Source organism: Balaenoptera acutorostrata, chromosome 13 (genome assembly GCF_949987535.1).
Source record: "Balaenoptera acutorostrata chromosome 13, mBalAcu1.1, whole genome shotgun sequence".
In the NCBI taxonomy this organism is placed as follows: domain Eukaryota; kingdom Metazoa; phylum Chordata; class Mammalia; order Artiodactyla; family Balaenopteridae; genus Balaenoptera; species Balaenoptera acutorostrata.
The window spans coordinates 36708130-36731017 of NC_080076.1; positions in this window are offsets into that span (position 1 = coordinate 36708130).

Genomic DNA, 22888 nt, shown 5'->3' on the forward strand with positions numbered 1-22888 from the left:
CTAGGTATTTTTTGATTTCCCCTTTGATTTCTTCAGTGATCACTTCGTTATTAAGTAGTGTATTGTGTAGCCTCCATGTGTTTGTATTTTTTACAGACCTTTTCCTGTAATTGATATCTAGTCTCATAGCATTGTGGTCAGAAAAGATACTTGATATGACTTAAATTTTCTTAAATTTACCAAGGCTTGATTTGTGACCCAAGATATGATCTATCCTGGAGAATGTTCCATGAGCACTTGAGCAGAATGTGTATTCTGTTTTTTTTGGATGGAATGTCTTTAAATATCAACTAAGTCCATTGTGTTCAATGTATCATTTAAAGCTTGTGTTTCCTTATTTATTTTCATTTTGGATGATCTGTCCATTGCTGAAAGTGGGGTGTTAAAGTCCCCTACTATGAATTTATTACTGTCGATTTCCCGTTTTATGGCTGTTAGTATTTGCCTTATGTACTGAAGTGCTCCTATGTTGGGAGCATAAATATTTACAATTGTTATATCTTCTTCTTGAATCGATCCCTTGATCATTATGTAGTGTCCTTCTTTTTCTCTTGTAATAGTCTTTATTTTAAAGTCTATTTTGTCTGATATGAGAATTGCTACTCCAGCTTTCTTTTGATTTCCTTTTGCATGGCATATCTTTTTCCATCCCCTCACTTTCAGTCTGTATGTGTCTCTAGGTCTGAAGTGGGTCTCTTGTAGACTGCATATATACGGGTCTTGTTTTTGTATCCATTCAACCAGTCTGTGTCTTTTGGTGAGAGCATTTAATCCATTTACATTGAAGGTAATTATCGATATGTATGTTCCTATTCCCATTTTCTTAAATGTTTTGGGTTTGTTATTGTAGGTCTTTTCCTTCTCTTGTGTTTCCTGCCTAGAGAAGTTCCTTTAGCATTTGTTGTAAAGCTGGTTTGGTGGGGCTGAACTCTCTCAGCTTTTGCTTGTCTGTAAAGGTTTTAATTTCCCCATCAAATATGAATGAGATCCTTGCTGGGTAGAGTAATCTTGGTTGTAGGTTTTTCTCCTTCATCACTTTAAATATGTCCTGCCACTCCCTTCTGGCTTGCAGAGTTTCTGCTGAAAGATCAACTGTTAACCTTATGGAGATTCCCTTGTGTGTTATTTGTTGTTTTTCCCTTGCTGCTTTTAATATGTTTTGTTTATATTTAATTTTTGATAGTTTTGATTAATAAGTGTCTTGGCATGTTTCTCCTTGGATTTATCCTGTATGGGACTCTCTGTGCTTCCAGGACTTGATTAACTATTTCCTTTCCCTTATTAGGGAAGTTTTCAACTATAATCTCTTCAACTATTTTCTCAGTCCCTTTCTTTTTCTCTTCTTCTTCTGGGACCCCTATAATTCGAATGTTGGTATGTTTAATGTTGTCCCAGAAGTCTCTGAGACTGTCCTCAGTTCTTTACAGTCTTTTTTCTTTATTCTGCTCTGCAGTAGTTATTTCTACTATTTTATCTTCCAGGTCACTTGTCCATTCCTCTGCCTCAGTTATTCTGCTATTGATCCCTTCTAGAGTATTTTTAATTTCATTTATTTTGTTTTTCATCATTGCTTGAGTTCTCTTTAGTTCTTCTAGGTCCCTGTTAAATATTTCTTGTATTTTGTCTGTTCTATTTCCAAGATTTTGGATCATCTTTACTATCATTATTCTGAATTCTTTTTCAAGTAGACTGCCTATTTCCTCTTCATTTGTTAGGTCTGGTGTGTTTTGAACCTGCTCCTTCATCTGCTGTGTGTTTTTCTGTCTTCTCATTTTGCTTATCTTACTGTGTTTGGGGTCTCCTTTTCACAGGCTGCAGGTTCATAGTTCCCGTTGTTTTTGGTATCTGTCCCCAGTGGCTAAGGTTGGCTCAGTGGGCTGTGTAGGCTTCCTGGTGGAGTGGACTAGTGCCTGTGATCTGGTGGATGAGGCTGGATCTTGTCTTTCTGGTGGGCACATCCACGTCTGGTGGTGTGTTTTGGGGTGTCTGTGGTCTTATTTTGATTTTAGGCAGCCTCTCTGCTAATGGATGGGGCTGTGTTCCTGTCTTGCTAGTTGTTTGGCATATGGTGTCCAGCACTGTAGCTTGCTGGTCATTGAGTGAAGCTGGGTCGTGGTGTTGAGATGGAGATGTCTGGAAGATTTTCGTCATTTGGTATTATGTGGAGCTAGGAGGTCTCTTGTGGACCAGTGTCCTGAAGTTGGCTCTCCCACCTCAGAGGCACAGCCCTGATGCCTGGCTGGAGGAGCAAGAGCCTTTCATCCACACTGCTCAGAATAAAAGGGGGAAAAATAGAAAGAAAAAAAGAAAGAGGATAAAATAAAATAAAATAGGATAAAATAAATAAATTAATAAAATACAAAATGAAAAATAATTATTAAGAAAAAAAGAAAAAAAATTAAAAAAAAAACATAAAACATACGGACAGAACCCTAGGACAAATGGTGAAAGCAAAGCTATACAGACAAAGTCTCACACAGAAGCATACACATATATACTTACAAAAAGAGGAAAAGGGGAATAAATAATATATCTTTCTCCCAAAGTCCACCTCCTCAATTTGGGATGATTCGTTGTCTATTCAGGTATTCCACAGATGCAGGTACATCAAGTTATTTGTGGAGTTTTAATCCGCTGCTTCTGAGGCTGATGGGAGAAATTTCCCTTTCTCTTCTTTGTTCGTACAACTCCTGGGGTTCAGCTTTGGATTTGGACCCACTTCTGTGTGTAGGTCGCCTGAGGGCGTCTGTTCTTCGCTCACACTGGACGGGGTTAAAGGAGCAGCTGCTTCGTGGGCTCTGGCTCACTCAGGCCGGGGTAGGGAGGGGTATGGATGCTGGGCGAGCCTGCGGTGGCAGAGGCCAGCGTGATGTTGCACCAGCCTGAGGCGCCGTGCGTTCTACCGGGGAAGTTGTCCCTGGATCATGGGACCCTGGCCGTGGCTGGCTGCACAGGCTCCCAGGAGGGGAGGTGTGGAGAGTGACCTGTGCTTGCACACAGGATTCTTGTTTGAGGCAGCAGCAGCCTTAGCATTTCATGCCCGTCTCTGGTGTCCGCGCTGATAGCTGCAGCTTGCGGCCGTCTCTGGAGCTCATTTAGGCAGCGCTCTGAATCCCCTCTCCTCGCGCACCATGAAACAAACAGACAAGAAAAAGTCTCTTGCCTCTTTGGCAGCTGCAGACTTTTTGCCGGACTCCCTCCCGGCCAGCTGTGGTGCGCTAACCCCTTCAGGCTGTGTTCTCGCCGCCAACCCCAATCCTCTCCCTGCAATCCGACCGAGGCCCGAGCCTCAGCTCCCAGCCCCCGCCTGCCCTGGCGGGTGAGCAGACAAGCCTCTCGGACTGTTGAGTGCTGGTCGGCAGGGATCCTCTGTGTGGGTATCTCTCTGCTTTGCCCTCTGCACCCCTGTTGCTGCACTCTCCTCCGTGGCTCTGAAGCTTCCACCCTCTGCCACTTGCAGTCTCTACCCGTGAAGGGGCTTCCTAGTGTGTGGAAATCTTTCCTCCTTCACAGCTCCCTCCCACTGGTGCAGATCCCATCCCTATTATTTTCTCTCTGTTGTTTCTTTTTTCTTTTGCCCTACCCGGGTATGTGTGGAGTTTCTTGCCTTTTGGGAGGTCTGATGTCTTCGGCCAGCATTCAGTAGGTGTTCTATAAGAGCAGTTCAACGTGTAAATGTATTTCTGATGTATCTGTGGGGAGGAAGGTGATCTCCGTGTCTTACTCTTCTGCCATCTTCTCTTCTCTCTGTCTGAAAAATCTCTTGATAGACTTACGGGAGTTGCCTTGCATGTAAAAAGCCATTTTTCTCTTGCTGCTTTTCGGATTCTCTCCTTGTCTTTAACATTTGACAATTTAAATGTAATATGTCTTGATGTGCATCACTTTGAGTTCATCTTACTTGAAGCTCTGTAGGATTCCTGGATCTGAATGTGTTTTTCCTTTCCCCAGATTAAGAAAGTATTCAACCATTACTTTTCTTCAAAGTTTTATGCCCTTTTCTCTCTCCCTCTCTTCACCTTACAGGACCCTTATCATGCAAATATTGGCCCACTTGATATTATCCCATAAGTCCTTTAAGTTTTCTTCATGCTTTCAAATTATTTTTTCCTTGTGCTGCTCTGATTGGATGAATTCCACTGTCTTGTTTTCTATTTGCTGATATTTTCTTCTACTTCATCTAGTCTAGAGTTGAACCCCTCTATCATGTTTTTCAGTTCAGTTATTGTATTTCATCTTTCTTCATATTATCACTTTGTTTATGCATTGTTCTCCTGAGCTTGGTGAGCATCTTTATGACTTTTATTTTGAACTCTTTATCAGGCAAATTGCTTATCTCCATTTCACTAAGGTATTTTTCTGAGGTTTTATTATGTTCTTTTGTTTGGGACATATTCCTCTGTTTCTTCATTTTTCTTGACTCTCAGTTTTGGTTTCTATGCATTCAAAAAAACAGCCACTTCTCCAGTCTTGAAAGATTAAATCATGTAAGAGATAAAACTTATTGTTCAACCCTGCCTTCGCTCTTTGTTGCCACTCAAAACTTTGTGATTTTCCAAGAAGGCTACTTTGCTCTAAGTAGTCCCCAGTCGTTGAGGGTTTACCAAGACCTGTCAGTGCCCTGAAGGGGATTATCTCAGTGAGCACCTAGATTCAGTTTGATTGGAAGCAAGACCCTCAGGAAGCAGAGATGAAAGTATGCAAATATACCTCTTTCAGAGGAAGACTGGGATATGGGCATTTCTGTCTGAGCCAGTTAAGTACTATTTTGTTCTATTTTAAACAATAACTATTTTGTTTTGAACTATTTTGTTTGCTACAGAGTTGTTGAACATGTGAACATAAACCCCTGGGCCACCAGAGCCAGACTCTCAAGGGATGTGTCCTCTAAGCAGCAGCCTTAAAATCTAGAGCACCAGATGTATGCACAAGGTCCTTTCTTGGAAACACTGGCAACCTTGGATGAGGCAGAAGGAGAGCATGAAGATGGTACAAGTCTCTGGAGACAATTGCAATTAACTCCTAGATATATGTTTAATTAGCTCTCTGTAGCTGTGAAAATAACCTGATAGATCTCCTTTATGGAAAGACTGGGTGTTTCTGTCTGTTGCAGGGGTTGAAGTAGCTGGCTAAGAACTATTTCTCCATTTGTTACAGTCTTGTGCCCTTGCAAATGCAAGCCCTGCTGGTTACCAGAACCAGATAATTAAGGGGTGTCCACTGGGTGGCAGCCATTGAAAACCAGAGCCCCAGATGTGTGCACAAGGCTCTTTCTGGGAGACATCAGCAACCTGGAGCAAGGCAGAGGGAGAGGGGGAAGATGTCACATGCTGGCCTCCATGATCTTTGTTCAGTATTTCAGTTGGTTCCTATATGTGTGTTAAATTAGACACTTGCCCCTCACACCAAGTCTTTTAAGATAAACAAAGAGGTCTCTTTCACAGAAAGACTGGGCAAGTTTCAGATGGCTGTCTCTGCACTGTGTCTTGGGGCATTAGCCAGAGCAAATCTCATCTGTGTGAGACTTTTCAGAATTGTTTCTCAGTTCACCATAGCCTTTAGGGTCTCATGGATGCAAGTCTTGTTGTCTTTTAGAGCTAGACGTTGTGGGGATCCCTCTCTCAGGTGCAGGTCTTAAAAGATGGGGTGTCAGATGTGGGGTTCAAAACTTTCACTTATTAGGGTGAAATTGAGAGTTGTGTGTTCCTTCCTGATTGTAGGTTGCCATACCAGGGGTGGGTTTATGATGAGATTGTGTCTCAGGCTCTCCTACCTGTTTCAGTGTGTGTTTTTTCTTATTGACCCCGCTAGTTTTTAGGTTTCATTCAGAGAGAATCATTCCATATGTAGCTGTAGATTCACATATCTGTGAGAGAAGGTGAGTTCATGATCCCCTTATGTTGCCATTTTGAACAAGAACCCCTAAATCCATCTTAATATGATTATGAATCAATTTTCTTCCAACCTATGTTATAAATATTTTCAATGAAAATAAACTTTAATTATATCATTTTAATACTTGCATAGTATTATATGAATATACCATAATATATTTAACAAGTTCCCTAATTGGATATAAGTCATTTGCAAGTTTATGAGACCATAAAGCACACTTTTATATACATCTTTTCCTAGAATTTCTTACCAATGTCCTAAGGATAAGTTCCTAAAAATATGATTATGAGTCAAAGGGCATGCCTATTTTTAAACTTTTATCGTTGTGTTTCTCCTGAAAAGATGTACCAATGTAGCATCTCAACAGCAATGCATGAAGGGTGTATTTCTCTTTAGTCTTGCTCTTCTATCATTACTAAAACAATATTCGCCTGTGAGTTAGTGAATAAATTGCATCTCATTTTAATGAGCTTTTCAGATATTTTAGCTTTGGAACTTGTAACAAATTTTAAAAATAATTTTTGTTGTTCCAAAGATATGCAAATATATATTAACGAGTAATTTTTACAGTAATATCGCAAACATTTGTGTGACTTCAGGAGAAACTGTAAATTTAGAATGCTCACCTAGTTGCTTCTGCATATAAGCATCTAAATCTCATATCTTTGGATACTGAGGTGGAATAACAAATTGCCTGCACTTATTCTCATGGGATAACTGAAAACCTTGGGCCTCAAATCACTTCCTCTCTTTCTCAAAAAAATCATTCAATTTATTGCATCTTTATGCAAAGAAAATACCCCAGCAACCTAAAATTAGAAAAAAAAAAAAATTTAAATGCCAACTACCTGAAAGCAAACAGATAAATAATTGGTTACTAGTAACTTCTTGAAAAAATTTCAGATCTCTTCTTTAGAAACATTGACAGAATATCTTTGAAATCTTTCCAGAATTTTGAAATATCTGTATTTCACTTTGAAGATAGAAGCAGCCCTAATTTTCTAAAATGGAATATTAAAGATGTCCCTTCTCACTTCTTGTCCAACACCAGGAAAACCAGGTTCCCTGCCAATGAATGTGCAACAGTGAGATCATGACCTGTAATTTTTAAATAAAGCAGCATTTAGTCTTGACTTTAAAATAACATGGAAATGGCTGAAGCTCATGCAAGTAAACATTGAAATCTTACCCCATGCTAGCCAATCCTAGAATACTTCACTGCTTTCCCAACTGGATCTTCCTTATCCTTCAAATCTCAGATCATTTTTACATCATCTCACGTTGACTTTCCCTATTGCTCAGTAGAAAGTGAGTTACTTGTTACTGTGTCTCAGAGCACTCTGTTTTCTCCTCCTAGTATCAATACTTATCAACACTCTCCTGTCTGAGTCAGGCATACCTCAGAGATATTTCAGGTTTGGATCTAGACCACCACAGTAAAACAAATATCACAATTAAGTGAGTCACACAAATATTCTTAGTTTCACAGTGCATATAAAAGTTATGTTTACACTATAGCCTATTAAGTGTGCAATAGCTTATGTCTTAAAAACCAACATGTATACCTTAATTAAAAAACATTTTATTGCTAAAAAGTGCTAATCATTATCTGAGCCTTCAGCAAGTCAAAGTAGAAACAACAGAGATCACGGATCACAGATCACCATAACATATAATAACATCAAAAATGTTTGAAATATTGAGAATATTATAAAAAGGTGACACAGAGACGCAAAGTGAACAAACGCTGTTGGAAAAATAGTGCTGATAGACTTGCCTGATGTGAGGTTGCCGCAAACTTTCAATTTGTAAAAAACACAACATCTTTGAACTACAATAAAGGGAAGCACAATAAAATGAGGTTTGCCTGAATACTGGCTTTTTCCTCTATAATTAGACTATGCCTTCTATGAGGGTAGTTTCACAGCACTTGTCTCATGTTAGTACCTGAACTTAGTGATTGGATAAATGGAACTAATTTGGATCTAATGCCTATAGGGAAGACATGCAAACTAGAAGTATCAATTCACCATGAAATAACAAATCTAAGAAAAGACATTAACTCTTAAAGATGCGTTTTCCACAGTTTAAATAATATTTCTCTTAACACAATGGAGCACACTGCTAAAACTCTATTCAGAAAATGTGAATAGATTAAAAATGAGTTTGATAAATTAATACAGTAAAATACAAGAAAATAAGATGCTCTTATGATCTCTGTAATATTTGAGAATGTGTTCTGAAGAACAACCATTGTCCCTATGATCTAACATTGAACATGTGAACTAGGCTAGGGGATGGGGGGATAACTTTGTAATTGGTGTGAATGTAAGAATCACTGTGCTAAATCAAAGAGGAAAATACATCATAATTTAACATTTTTTCAATTAAAACAGCATAAAATGACTTTTTATAATTTTTAAAGAGGTTTTTTAATATATTGACAATTAAGGTTATAGAAAAAGACTGAAATGAGTTTATTTGAAAGTCATGCCCTAGTTTTAGCAAATAAAAACAAAACAATTCAGCATTTAAATTATTTGCTCTATAAATGTTTAGTATTGCCAAAGCAAATGGACATATAATAAAATGACTATATTATTGGTGTTATGATGTGTACAGATGAGTAATATGTACTTCCAAATGGAAACTCCCCATATCCCTTATTCATACCTTAGAGTTTGCTCAGCTTTCTAATAATGCCATCAGAATGGCAAAGGTTGGGGATTCTTTTAGTAAGCAATGTGTATTTGCAGCTAGGTGTTACTTTTTAAGCTGGATATAGAATTCACTTTTCAACACTTTGAATATGTCTTTAAGCAGTTGGTGTCATCCACTTCATTCTGACCTCTCTGGTTTCTGATGAACAAACAGCTGAAAATCTTATTGAGAATCTCCTGCATGTGATAATTCATTTATCTCTTGATGCTCTCAAGATTATTTATCTTTGGCATTTGACGCTTTATCTTTTTAAAATGTATGATGTGCTCGGTATGGAGTTGTAATAGTTAATTTTATGTGTCACTTTGATTGAGCCATGAGATGCCTAGACATTTAGTCAAACATCATTTTGGGTATGTCTGTGAAGGCATTTTTGGATGAGATTAACATTTGAATTAGTAGATTTAGTAAAGCAGATTATTCTTCCAAATATGGATGGCCTTCAGCCAATCAATGGAGGGCCCAAATAGAACAAAAATATTGAGTGAGGGAAGGTTCTTCTGCCTGACTTATTGAGCTGAGACATTAGTCTTCTGCAGTTGGACTGGAACTACACCATTCACTCTTCTGAGTTTCCAGCTTGCTGATGACAGATATTGGGATTTCTCAGCCTCCATAAACATGTGAGCCAACTCCTTAAAATACACACACACACACACACACACACACACACACCACACACACATATGCATATCTCCTGAATGTTTGTGCGTCCCCTTAAAATTCATACACTGAAATCCTAACCATTAAAGTGGTAATGATAAGGTGATAATATTAGAAAGTGGGGTTTTTGGGAGGTGATTAGGTCATGAGGGTGGAGCTCTCATGAATGGGATTAGTGCCCTTATAAAAGAGGCTCTGGAGAGATCCCTCACATTCTTCCATCATGTGAGGACACAGTGGGAAGGTGACATCTATGAACCAGGAAGTGGGACCTCACCAGCCATCATACCAAAGCTACTGACACCATGATCTTGGACTCTCCAATCTCCAGAACTGTGAGAAGTAAATTCTTGTTGTTTATAAACTAACCAGTCTATGATATTTTGTTATACTAGTACAAACAAACTAAGACCAAAAATTGGGTCCTAGATCAAGAAGTGGGGGTGTTGCTTTAACAAGTACTAAAAATGTGGAAGCAGCTTTGGATCTAGGTAATCAGTAGAGGCTATACGATTTTGGAGGTGTGTGTTAGAAAAAGCCTACTTGCCATGACTGGACTTTTCAAGGCAATTCTGATGAAGGCCCAGAAGGAAAAGAGGAGAGCTATAAAGATAACCTCAATTCTCTTTGATAATAACTAAGTGGTTGTGAATAGAATGTTGGTAGAAATATGGACAGGAAAGACTATTCTGATAAGGTCTTAGATAAAAATGAGGTGTATGTTGCTCGACAACAGAGGAAAGGCCATGGTTCTATAAAGTGGCAAAGAAATTAGCTGAACTAACTATGTGTGTGTCCTTGGGTTTTATGGAAGGTAGAACTTTAAAACAATAAAATTGAATATTTGGCAGAGGAAATATCTAAGTAAGTATTGCTTGGCTTCTCTTAAATGCTTAAAGTAAAATGCAAGAAGAGAGAAATGACTTAAAGATTGAATTGTTAAAAGGGAAGCAGAAGTTAAAAATGTGGAAAATTCTCAACCTATCCATAGTGGAAGAAATGAGAAATACTGTTCAGGAGAGAACACAAAGCCTGCTCAAGGCAGAACAATTTTCAAGAAGGGACCAAAGCTGCTCAGTACTCACATTGAAGGTTTTGCACCTTGAATTCCAGTGCCATGCTCTTCAGCTGCCCCAGATGCAGCTCCAAAGGCCATGGTGTAGCTTGTGTTTTATCCAGCAAAGAAGCGGGGGGTGGGGGGTGGGGGCGGGGTGAATGCCTGCCTCCACCTAGATTTCAAAAGATGGGGCCTCTTGGAACCATGGGTCTACAACCCAGGCAGAAGGCTGTTGCAGGGGTAGGGCCACCATGCAGATTTCCTCACTAGGGTAATACCCAGTGGAGCCATGGGGTGAGACTGCTCCAGTGAATCCAGACTGGCATGCAAATTCAACCAGGGCAGCAGCAAGTATGTGATTCCAACCCATGAGACCTGCAGCATGGGCTACACTTAGCAATGTCATGGGGGTGGAACTGGTTAAAGCTATAGGAGGAGGACCACTACTCTAGTGTGACCAGAAGACAGGCCTACCACCTCAGTGGGTCTTAATGTTTTGGACTTGCTTAGGATCTGTTACCCCATTTCTTTTTTCCTTTTTCTCACTTGTAGGATGGTGATTTCTACCCGATATCTTGTCCCACCATTGCATTTTGGAAGCACATGACAAGTTTGATTTCACAGGTTCACAGTGGGAGAACAATTTGCCTCAGAATGAATTGTCTCACTCACATGTTATTTAGATGCTAAGTTTGACTTAGACTTTTAAGTTGATAAATAAAAAAAAAGCTGGTGGATGCTGGAACAGATGCTGGAACAAGTTAAGAATTTGGGGGCTACTGGGATGCAAGGAGGACATGAATTTGGGGAGCCAGGGGTGGAATGCTACAGTCTCCCCAAAATCCCTACATTGAAACCTAACCCCCAATCTGTTGGTATTAAGATGTGGGGCCTTTGGGAGGTGAATAGATCATGAGGGCGGAGCCCTCATTAATGGGATTAGTGCCCTTATAAAAGAGGCTCTGGAGAGATTCCCTCATATTCTTCCACCATGTGAGGACACAGTGAGAAGCCATAGTCTATGAACCAGGTAGTGGGTCCTCACCAGCCACCACACCCAATCTGCCAGTGCCATGATCTTGTATTTCCCAGCCTCCAAGACAGTGAGAAATAATTTTCTGTTGTTTATAAGCCATCCAGGCTGCAGTATTTTTTTATAGCACCTCAGACAGACTGAGACACACTCACTAATCCTATTGGTTCTGCTTTTCTGGAAAATCCTGATTAATACAGGGCTCTTTGAGTTTATTACACTTTTTTTGAATTTGTTGAACTTCTTGCATGTGTAGATTAGTGTTTTTCATCAAAATTGGAAAGTTTTCTCCCATTTTGTGCATATTGGTAAGCTTGATGGTATCCCACAGGACTCTGTTCATTTACCTTTATTTTCTTTGTATTCCTCAGACTGAATAATTTCTACTGACCTATTTTCAAGTTTGCTGATCCTTCTGTCTTCTGAATTGTTGTTAAAGCCCTCTAGTGATTTTTATTTAAGTTACATTTTTCAACTCTAGAATTGCCATTTTATTTTTTAATACAATTTCTAGCTCTTTATTGATATTTTCTATTTGGTGTGACATTTTTCTTATATTTTCTTTATTTCTTTAGGCTTTAGTTTAGTTCTTTGGTTTCCTTTAGTTCTTTGAACATATTTAAAATAACTGATTTAAAGTCTTCATGTAGTAACTCCAATGTCTGCACTTCCTCAAGACAGTTTCTATTGTTTTGTTTTGTTTTTTTCTTTTGGATGGACCATACTTATTTATTTACATGTTTTGTATTTTTTTTGTTCTTGTTGTTGAAAACTGAACTTTTTAAACAATATAATGTAGAAAATCTGGAAATCAGACCCCTCTCCATCTAGAAGTCATTATTGCTTTTGTATTTGCTGTTGTTTAGTAACTTTCTGAACCAACTGTGTAAAGACTATATTCTTTGCTGTGTGTGCCACTGAAGTCTCTGCTTGGTTAGCTTAGAGGTCAGCTAAATACTCTCCTATTAACTTAAATGCTGGCCAAATGATTTCAAAGTACTCTAACCAAGGATTTACACTGGCTTTGTCCAGATTAAAAAAAACACTCATATAATATCATCTTGGTGCTTCTAATCATCCAGGCTTCTTGTCTTCCCTATAGGCTCTGTATATAGGGAAACATAGACACCCACTTTTGAAACACAGGTTAGGCTATAGAAACTGATTTTTAGTAGACATACTTATGTGTGTGTATGTATGTGTGTAAATTTAAAATGTAGGTCTTTGAAAAGAAAAATTCAATAGATAACCCTCCCTAGCCTACTTTGGAGAAAAAAGAGAAAAACAAAAATACCAGACATAGTATAATCTGGAATGTAAAAAGCCAAAAACCCAAAGTTATGAAATAAGATACACACAATTCTAGAAAATAACTTTGAAAACTAGAAAAGGTCAACAATTTTCTAGACACAAAAAAATTAACAAAATTAACTTTAGAAAAATAGGTAACTTTTATAGAACAATTACCTTAGAAGAGACTCTGATGTTGATTTAAGGTCTGCCATTAAAACAGTCAAAGGCCAGGTGGTTTCACTGTAAATTCTACCTAAGCTTTAATGAATATACAATTCCAGCAATATTTAAAATATCCTAGGTGCTATAAAAAGGTGAATATCTTATCAAGTCATTTGATTAAGATTGTACAATTTTAATCCAAAAATACAACAAAAATAAAACCCCCAAACAAACAAAAGCTTACAGAACAATTTTAATTATAATTATAGAGGGAATTATTCTTCATAAATTGTTAACAAAATATAATGCAATGGTATATAAAAAAATACTATATCTCAATGTTATTTATTCCATGAACACAAGGATATTTCAATCAGTGAATGTGATACATAAGTGAATTCAAGGAGTAAACACATAATTAAATAGTAAATGCTGAAAAGTAATTCCATGACATTAGTCATTTGTCATTAAAACAACAACAAAGGAGGGTCTGGACAAGATGGCGGAAGAGTAAGACGTGGAGATCACCTTCCTTCCCACAAATACATCAGAAATACATCTACACGTGGAACTGCTCCTACAGAACACCCACTGAATGCTGGCAGAAGACTTCAGACCTCCCAAAAGGTAAGAAACTCCACACGTACTTGGGTAGGGCAAAAGAAAAAAGAAAAAATAGAGACAAAAGAATAGGCAGGGGACCTGCACCAGTGGGAGGGAGCTGTGATGGAGGAAAGGTTTCTACACACTAGGGAAGCCCCATCACGGACATAGACTGCGGGTGGCAGAGGGGGGAAGCTTTGGAGCCACGGAGGAGAACGCAGCCAAAGGGGTGCGGCGGGCAAAGCAGAGAGATTCCTGCACAGAGGATCGGTGCTGAGCAGCACTCACCAGCCCGAGAGGCTTGTCTGCTCACCCACCAGGGTGGGCGGGGGCTGGGAACTGAGGCTCAGTCTTCAGTTGGATTGCAGGGAGAGGACTGTTGTTGGCGGCATGAACACAGCTTGAAGGGGTTAGAGCGCCACAGCCAGCCAGGAGGGAGTCCAGGAAAAAGTCTGCAGCTGCCGAAGAGGCAAGAGACTTTTTCTTGCCTCTTTGTTTCACGGTTCACAAGGAGAGGGGATTCAGAGCGCCGCCTAAACGAGCTCCAGAGACGGGTGTGAGCCGCGGCTATCAGCGCGGACCACAGAGACGGGCATGAGATCCTAAGGCTGCTGCTGCCACCACCAAGAAGCCTGTGCGCAAGCACAGGTCATTATCCACACCACCCCTCCCGGGAGCCTGTGCAGCCCGCCACGGCCAGGGTCCTGTGATCCAGGAACAACTTCCCCGGTAGAACGCACGGCGCCTCAGGCTGGTGCAACATCACGCTGGCCTCTGCCGCCGCAGGCTTGCCCGGTATCCATACCCCTCCCTACCCCGGCCTGAGTGAGCCAGAGGCCCCGAAGCAGCTGCTTCTTTAACCCCGTTCAGTGTGAGCAAAGAACAGATGCCCTAGGGTGACCTACACAAAGAGGCGGGTCCAAATCCAAAGCTGAACCCTGGGAGCTGTACGAACAAAGAAGAGAAAGGGAAATTTCTCCCATCAGCCTCAGAAGCAGCTGATTAAAGCTCCACAAACAACTTGATGTACCTGCATCTGTGGAATACCTGAATAGACAAAGAATCATCCCAAATTGAGGAGGTGGAGTTTGGGAACAGGATATATTAATTTTTCCCCTTTTCCTTTTTTTTGTGAGTGTATATGTGTATGCTTCTGGGTGAGATTTATATCTGTATAGCTTTGCTTTCACCATTTGTCCTAAGGTTTGGTCGGTCCGTTTTTTTGTTTGTTTGGTTTTTTTTTTAATTAAAAAATTTTCTTTGTCAATAAATACTTTCTTAAAAAATTTTTCCTTATTTCTTATTTTAAAATATTAAAAAAAAATTTTTTTCTGATAAACTTTTTCTTAATAATTCTTTTCTTATTTTTATTTTAAAAAATTAAAAAATGTTTTTCTTAATAAATATTTCCTTAATACTTTATTTTTTATTTTAAAAAATTAAAAAAAATATTTTCTGAATAAATTTTTTAAGTAATATTTTTCTTACTTTTTATTATAAAAATTAATAAATTTAATTTAAAAAAATTAAAAAACATTCTTAATAAATTTTTCTTATTTTTTATTATAATTGCTTTATTTTGTTTTATTTTATTCTCTTTCTTTCTTTCTTTCTATTTTTTCTCCCTTTTCTTCAGAGCTGTGCAGATGAAAGGATCTTCGTTACCCAGCCAGGCATCAGGGCTGTGCCTCTGAGGTGGGAGAGCCAACTTCAGGACACTGGTCCACAAGAGACCTCACAGCACCATGTAACACCAAATGGCAAACATCTCTCAGAGATCTCCATCTCAACCTCAAGACTCAGCTTCACTCAACGACCAGCAAGCTACAGTGCTGGACACCCTATGCCAAACAACTAGCATGACAGGAACACAGCCCCATCCATTAGCAGAGAGGCTGCCTAAAATCATAATAAGGCCACAGACACCCCAAAACACCACCAGACGTGGATGTGCCCACCAGAAAGACAAGATCCAGCCTCATCCACCAGAACACAGGAACTAGTCCCCTCCACCAGGAAGCCTACACAGCCCACTGAACCAACCTTAGCCACTGGGGACAGATACCAAAAACAACAGGAACTATGAACCTGCAACCTCTGAAAAGGAGACCCCAAACACAGTAAGATAAGCAAAATGAGAAGACAGAAAAACACACAGCAGATGAAGGAGCAGGTTCAAAACACACCAGACCTAAATGAAGAGGAAATAGGCAGTCTAGCTGAAAAAGAATTCAGAATAATGATAGTAAAGATGATCCAAAATCTTGGAAATAGAATAGACAAAATGCAAGAAACATTTAACAAGGACGTAGAAGAACTAAAGAGGAACCAAGCAGCGATGAAAAACACAATAAATGAAATTAAAAATACTCTAGAAGGGATCAATGGCAGAAGAACGGACAAGTGACCTGGAAGATAAAATAGTGGAAATAACTACTGCAGAGCAGAATAAAGAAAAAAGAATGAAAAGAACTGAGAACAGTCTCAGAGACCTCTGGGACAACATTAACGCAAAAACATTCGAATTATAGGGGTCCCAGAAGAAGAAGAGAAAAAGAAAGGGACTGAGAAAATAGTTGAAGAGATTATAGTTGAAAACTTCCCTAATATAGGAAAGGACATAGTTAATCAAATCCTGGAAGCACAGAGAGTCCCATACAGGATAAATCCAAGGAGAAACATGCCAAGACACATATTAATCAAACTATCAAAAATTAAATATAAAGAAAACATATTAAAAGCAGCAAGGGAAAAACAACAAATAACACACAAGGGAATCCCCATAAGGTTAACAGCTGATGTTTTAGCAGAAACTCTGCAAGCCAGAAGGGAGTGGCAGGATAAACTTAAAGTGATGAAAGGGAAGAACCTACAACCAAGATTACTCTACTCAGCAAGGATCTCATTCAGATTTGATGGAGAAATTAAAACCTTTACAGACAAGCAAAAGCTGAGAGAGTTCAGCACCACCAAACCAGCTTTACAACAAATGCTAAAGGAAATTCTCTAGGCAAGAAACACAAGAGAAGGAAAAGACCTACAATAACAAACCCAAAACATTTAAGAAAATGGGAATAGGAACATACATATCTATAATTACCTTCAGTGTAAATGGATTAAATGCTCTCACCAAAAGACACAGACTGGCTGAATGGATACAAAAAGAAGACCCGTATATATGCAGTCTACAAGAGACCCACTTCAGACCTAGAGACACAGACAGACTGAAAGTGAGGGGATGGAAAAAGATATTCCATGCAAATGGAAATCAAAAGAAAGCTGGAGTAGCAATTCTCATATCAGACAAAATAAACTTTAAAATAAAGATTATTATAAGAGACAAAGAAGGACACTATATAATGATCAAGGGATTGATCCAAGAGGAAGGTATAACAATTGTAAATATTTATGCACCCAACATAGGAGCACCTCAATACATAAGGCAAATACTAACAGCCATGAAAGGGGAAATTGACAGCAACACAATCATAGTAGGGGACTTTAACACCCCACTTTCACCAATGGACAGATCATCCAAAATGAAAATAAATAAGGAAACACAAACTTTAAATGATACATTAAACAAGATGGACTTAATTGATATTTATAGGACATTTCTATGAAAGAAAACAGAATACACATTTTACTCAAGTGCTCATGGAACATTCTCCAGGATAGATCATATCAAATCAAATCAAACCTGGTAAATTTAAGAAAATTGAAACCATATCAAATATCATTTCTGACCACAATGCTATGAGACTAGATATCAATTACAGGAAAAGATCTGTAAAAAATACAAACAAATGGAGGCTACACAATACACTACTTAATAACGAAGTGATCACTGAAGAAATCAAAGGGGAAATCAAAAAATACCTAGAAACAAATGACAATGGAGACACGACAACCCAAAACCTATGGGATGCAGCAAAAGCAGTTCTAAGAGGGAAGTTTATAGCAATACAAGTCTATTTCAAGAAACAGGAAACATCTTGAATAAACAACCTAAACTTGCACGTACAGCAATTACAGAAAGAAGAACCAAAAAAACCCCAAATCTAGCAGAAGGAAAGATATCATAAACATCAGATCAGAAATAAATGAAAAAGAAATGAAGGAAACGATAACAAAGATTAATAAAACTAAAAGCTGGTTCTTTGAGAAGATAAACAAAATTGATAAACCATTAGCTAGACTCATCAAGAAAAAAAGGGAGAAGACTCAATCCAATAGAATTAGAAATGAAAAAGGAGAAGTAACAACTGACACTGCAGAAATACAAACAACCATGAGAGATTACTACAAGCAACTCTATGCCAATAAAATTGACAACCTGGAAGAAATGAACAAATTCTTAATAATGCACAACCTGCCGAGACTGAACCAGGAAGAAATAGAAAATATGAACAGACCAATCACAAGCACTGAAATTGAAACTGTGAGTAAAAATCTCCCAAGAAACAAAAGCCCAGTATCAGATGGCTTCACAGGTGAATTCTATCAACCATTTAGAGAAGAGCTAACACCTGTCTTTCTCAAAATCTTCCAAAATATAGCAGAGGGAGGAACACTCCCCAACTCATTCTACGAGGCCACCATCACCCTGATACCAAAACCAGACAAAGATGTCACAAAGAATGAAAACTACAGGCCAATATCACTGATGAATATAGATGCAAAAATCCTCAACAAAATACTAGCAAACAGAATCCAACAGCACATTAGAAGGATCATATTCGATGATCAAGTGGGGTTTACTGCAGGAATGCACGGATTCTTCAATATATGCAAATCAATCAATGTGATACACCATATTAACAAATTGAAGGAGAAAAACCAAATGATCATCTCAATCGATGCAGAGAAAGCTTTTGACAAAATTCAACACCCATTTATGATAAAATCCCTGCAGAAAGTAGGCATAGAGGGAACTTTCCTCAACATAATAAAAGCCATATATGACAAACCCACAGCCAACATTGTCCTCAATGGTGAAAAACTGAAACCATTTCCACTAAGATAAGGAACAAGACAAGGTTGCCCACTCACACCACTATTATTCAACATAGTTTTGGAAGTGGTAGCCACAGCAATCAGACAAGAAAAAGAAATAAAAGGAATCCAAATTGGAAAAGAAGAATTAAAGCTGTCACTCTTTGCAGATGACATGATACTATGCATAGAGAACCCTAAAGATTCTACCAGAAAACTACTAGAGGTAATCAATGAAATTGGTTAATTAGCAGGATACAAAATTAATGCACAGAAATGTCTTGCATTCTTATACAGTAATGATGAAATATTTGAAAGTGAAATTAAGAAAACAGTCCTATTTACCATTGCAACAAAAAGAGTAAAATATCTAGGAATAAACCTACCTAAGGAGACAGAAGACCTGTATGCAGAAAATTATAAGACACTGATGAAAGAAATTAAAGATAATACAAATAGATGGAGAGATATACCATGTTCTTGGATTGGAAGAATCAACATTGTGAAAATGACTCTACTACCCAAAGCAATCTACAGATTCAATGTAATCCCTATCAAACTATCACAGGCATTTTTCACAGAACTAGAACAAAAAATGTCACAATTTGTATGGAAACACAGAAGATCCCGAATAGCCAAAGCAATCTTGAAAAAGAAAAATGGAGCTAGAGGAATCAGGCTCCCTGACTTCAGACTATATTACAAAGCTACAGTAATCAAGACAGTTTGGTACTGGCACAAAATCAGAAATATAGATCAAAGGAACAGGATAGAAAACACAGAGATAAACCCACGCGCATATAGTCACCTTATCTTTGATAAAGGAGGCAAGCATATACAGTGGAGAAAAGACAGCCTCTCCAATAAGTGGTGCTGGGAAAACTGGACAGGTACATGTAAAAGTATGAAATTAGAATAGTCCCTAACACCAGACACAAAAATAAATTCAAAATGGATTAATGACCTAAATGTAAGGCCAGACACTATCAAACTCTTAGAGGAAAACATAGGCAGAACACTCTATGACATAAATCACAGCAAGATCCTTTTTGACCCAACTCCTAGAGAAATGGGAATAAAAACACAAATAAACAAATGGGACCTAATGAAAGTTAAAAGCTTTTGCACACCACAGGAAACCATCAACAAGACCAAAAGACAACCCTCAGAATGGGAGAAAATATTTGCAAATGAAGCAATTGACAAAGGATTAATCTTCAAGATTTACAAGCAGCTCATGCAGCTCAATAACAAAAAAACAAACAAACCAATCCAAAAATGGGCAGAAGACCTAAATAGATATTTCTCCAAAGAAGATATAAACATTGCCAACAGACACATGAAAGAATGCTCAACATCATTAATCATTAGAGAAATGCAAATCAAAACTACAATGAGATATCATCTCACACCAGTCAGAATGGCCATCATCAAAAAATCTATAAACAATAAATGCTGGAGAGGGTGTGGAGAAAAGGTAACCCTCTTGCACTGTTGGTGGGAATGTAAATTGATATAGCCACTATGGAGAACAGTATGGAGGTTCCTTAAAAAACTAAAAATAGAACTACCATACGACCCAGCAATCCCACTACTGGGCATATACTCTGAGAAAACCATAATTCAAAAAGAGTCATGTGGGCTTCCCTGGTGGCGCAGTGGTTGAGAATCCGCCTGCCAATGCAGGGGACACGGGTTCGAGCCCTGGTCTGGGAAGATCCCACATGCCGCGGAGCAACTAGGCCCGTGAGCCACAATTACTGAGCCTGCGCATCTGGAGCCTGTGCTCCGCAACGAGAGGCTGCGATAGTGAGAGGCCCGCGCACTGCGATGAAGAGTGGCCCCCGCTTGCCACAACTAGAGAAAAGCCCTCGCACAGAAACGAAGACCCAACGCAGCCATAAATAAATAAATAAATAAATAAATATTTATTAAAAAAAAAAAAAGAGTCATGTACCAAAATGTTCATTGCAGCTCTATTCACAATAGCTAGGACATGGAATCAAGCTAAGTGTCCATCATCGGATGAATGGATAAAGAAGATGTGGCACATATATACAATGGAACATTACTCAGCCATAAAAAGAAATGAAATGGAGGTATTTGTAGTGAGGTGGATGGAATTAGAGTCTGTCATACAGAGTGAAGTAAGTCAGAAAGAGAAGAACAAATACAGTATGCTGACACATATATATGGAATATAAGGAAAAAAAAAAAAAAAGGTCATGAAGAACCTAGTGGCAAGATGGGAATAAAGACACAGACGTAGTAGAGAATGGACTTGAGGATATGGGGAGCGGGAGGGGTAAGATGTGACAGGGTGAGAGAGTGGCATGGACATATATACACTACCAAATGTAAAATGGATAGCTAGTGGGAAGCAGCCGCATAGCACAGGGAGATCAGCTCAGTGCTTTGTGACCGCCTAGAGGGGTGGGATAGGGAGGGTGGGAGGGAGGGAGATGCAAGAGGGAAGAGATATGGGAACATATGTATATGTATAACTGATTCACTTTGTTATAAAGCAGAAACTAACACACCATTGTAAAGCAGTTATACTCAAATAAAGATGTTAAAAAAAAAAAGTTCTAAGCAAAGAGGAACAAAAGAAAAGCATGTTAGTTTTTTATGAATAGTTTTTTTCATACAATTTCAACATTATTTTAAATGGAGGAACTCTGTCATGTCCATTAAATAAGGAATACAAAGAAGAGGCCCTCCATTCATGATGATATTTATTAATTATCATTGTTTTAGCAATTCCTAAATAGTCATTTATTCATTCAACAAATATTAATTGCACACTTGATATGTACCAGGCTCTGAAGATATAGCAATGAACAAAGGATTCAACCTTAGTTCATATAGATTTATTTCTTCAAGTGGGAGAAACATAAAATAAGTAAAGGATAGACTATATAAGATAAGTGCTCTGAAGAAAACCAAGATAGGCAATGTAATTTTGCAATCTTTCTTAAAATTAGTTTACAGATATTCTTCAACCTGATATCTCCTGGAAATTTATGTCCCAAACATAAAAAGTTCCACTGACAATAAAGTGAATGTCTATAAAAGATTAAACAAATTTTGGTAAATCTTTACCATGAAATATTATTCAACATTTTAAATGAATGAATGAGATTTCAACCTGTTGACTTGAGGGAAAAATTTACATTTTGTTATTAAAGAAAGAAATAAAAATGGCAGTAGGAGATTCCATTTTGAAAGAACAAACAATAACAAAGAAAATTTCTGTATATGTATGCATGTTAATCAACCTATCTTCATACATAAATGAACATATAAAATTATATGAAGAATATATATTAGTAAATAATGGTTTCCTTTCAAATGAAGATAATGACCATGAAGGTAAGCAAAAAACAAAACAACAAAAAAGCCAACTACTCCGGATGATAATAGTGTGTATAATATTACCCCATTTATGAAGTTTATGAGGCTTCGTGAAAGGATGGTTATGGAAATGTTCATGGTGACTCTCATGATGGTAGAATTTTAGGTGGTTTTTACTCACATCTTGTTAACTGTGTTATTTTAATTATCATCATCATCACCATCATCATCATCTTTATCACCTGTGAAGAGGGTGCAAATGAGATTCTGATTTTGGTGCAGTGTCTCCTGGAGTATAACTGGTTACTTAAGAAGTACTTACTATAAATAGTGAGCAAAAGAAAAAGGCTATGCCACCCAGTAGAATACTCCATGTATTTTTCACATGCCTTAAACATACAATGAGATTCAAGTCTGTAACTTCAAAGAGAGATGAGTATATTTTATCCACATATGATCTCCTACCTTTTCTCCATCCCCTTTCAAGACCAAATTAACCAGAATAGCTTTTTAAGATGAAAAACCAACTTGCCTTTGCATTCCTTTAAGGCATTCCAAGCATGAATTTCAGTTACTGGATTTGTTACTCCAGAAATGTCTAAAGTAAATTGTGCTGTTTAAGATGAAAAATGTAGCATGCACACTACCATTGCTCTCCCTGCTTCGCCCTCAGTACAGATTTTTTTTCCCTCATCAAAATGCAAAATACAGCTTGAAAAATTAAACTAGGCCCTGGAGTGTTTATCATGAAGTGTATTTGTATTGTCAGTACTCAGATGCATTAGGAAGCTGGCCTAGTTGGAGCGACTCCTCAGTGTTTATGGATTACCCACCACCTTGGGAGTGGATGGGAATGTGCCAACCTCTCCATGCAGGGGAAACTCCATGCATACCCATAGCAGTTTCCCACTCCTGACTAATATGCAGATGATTTCAAATTTTAAATATAATAATGATTACACGCTAAAATTTTGCACATCAAATTGATGGTGGTTCTTTCAGCCCTCCATTTCACTTAATGTGTTCTAGAGGGAGGGAACCATGGATATTCCCATTTTTGGTTCAGTCCTAAGGCATGTTTTCACTTGTAACTTTAGGTGCAAATCCTAAGT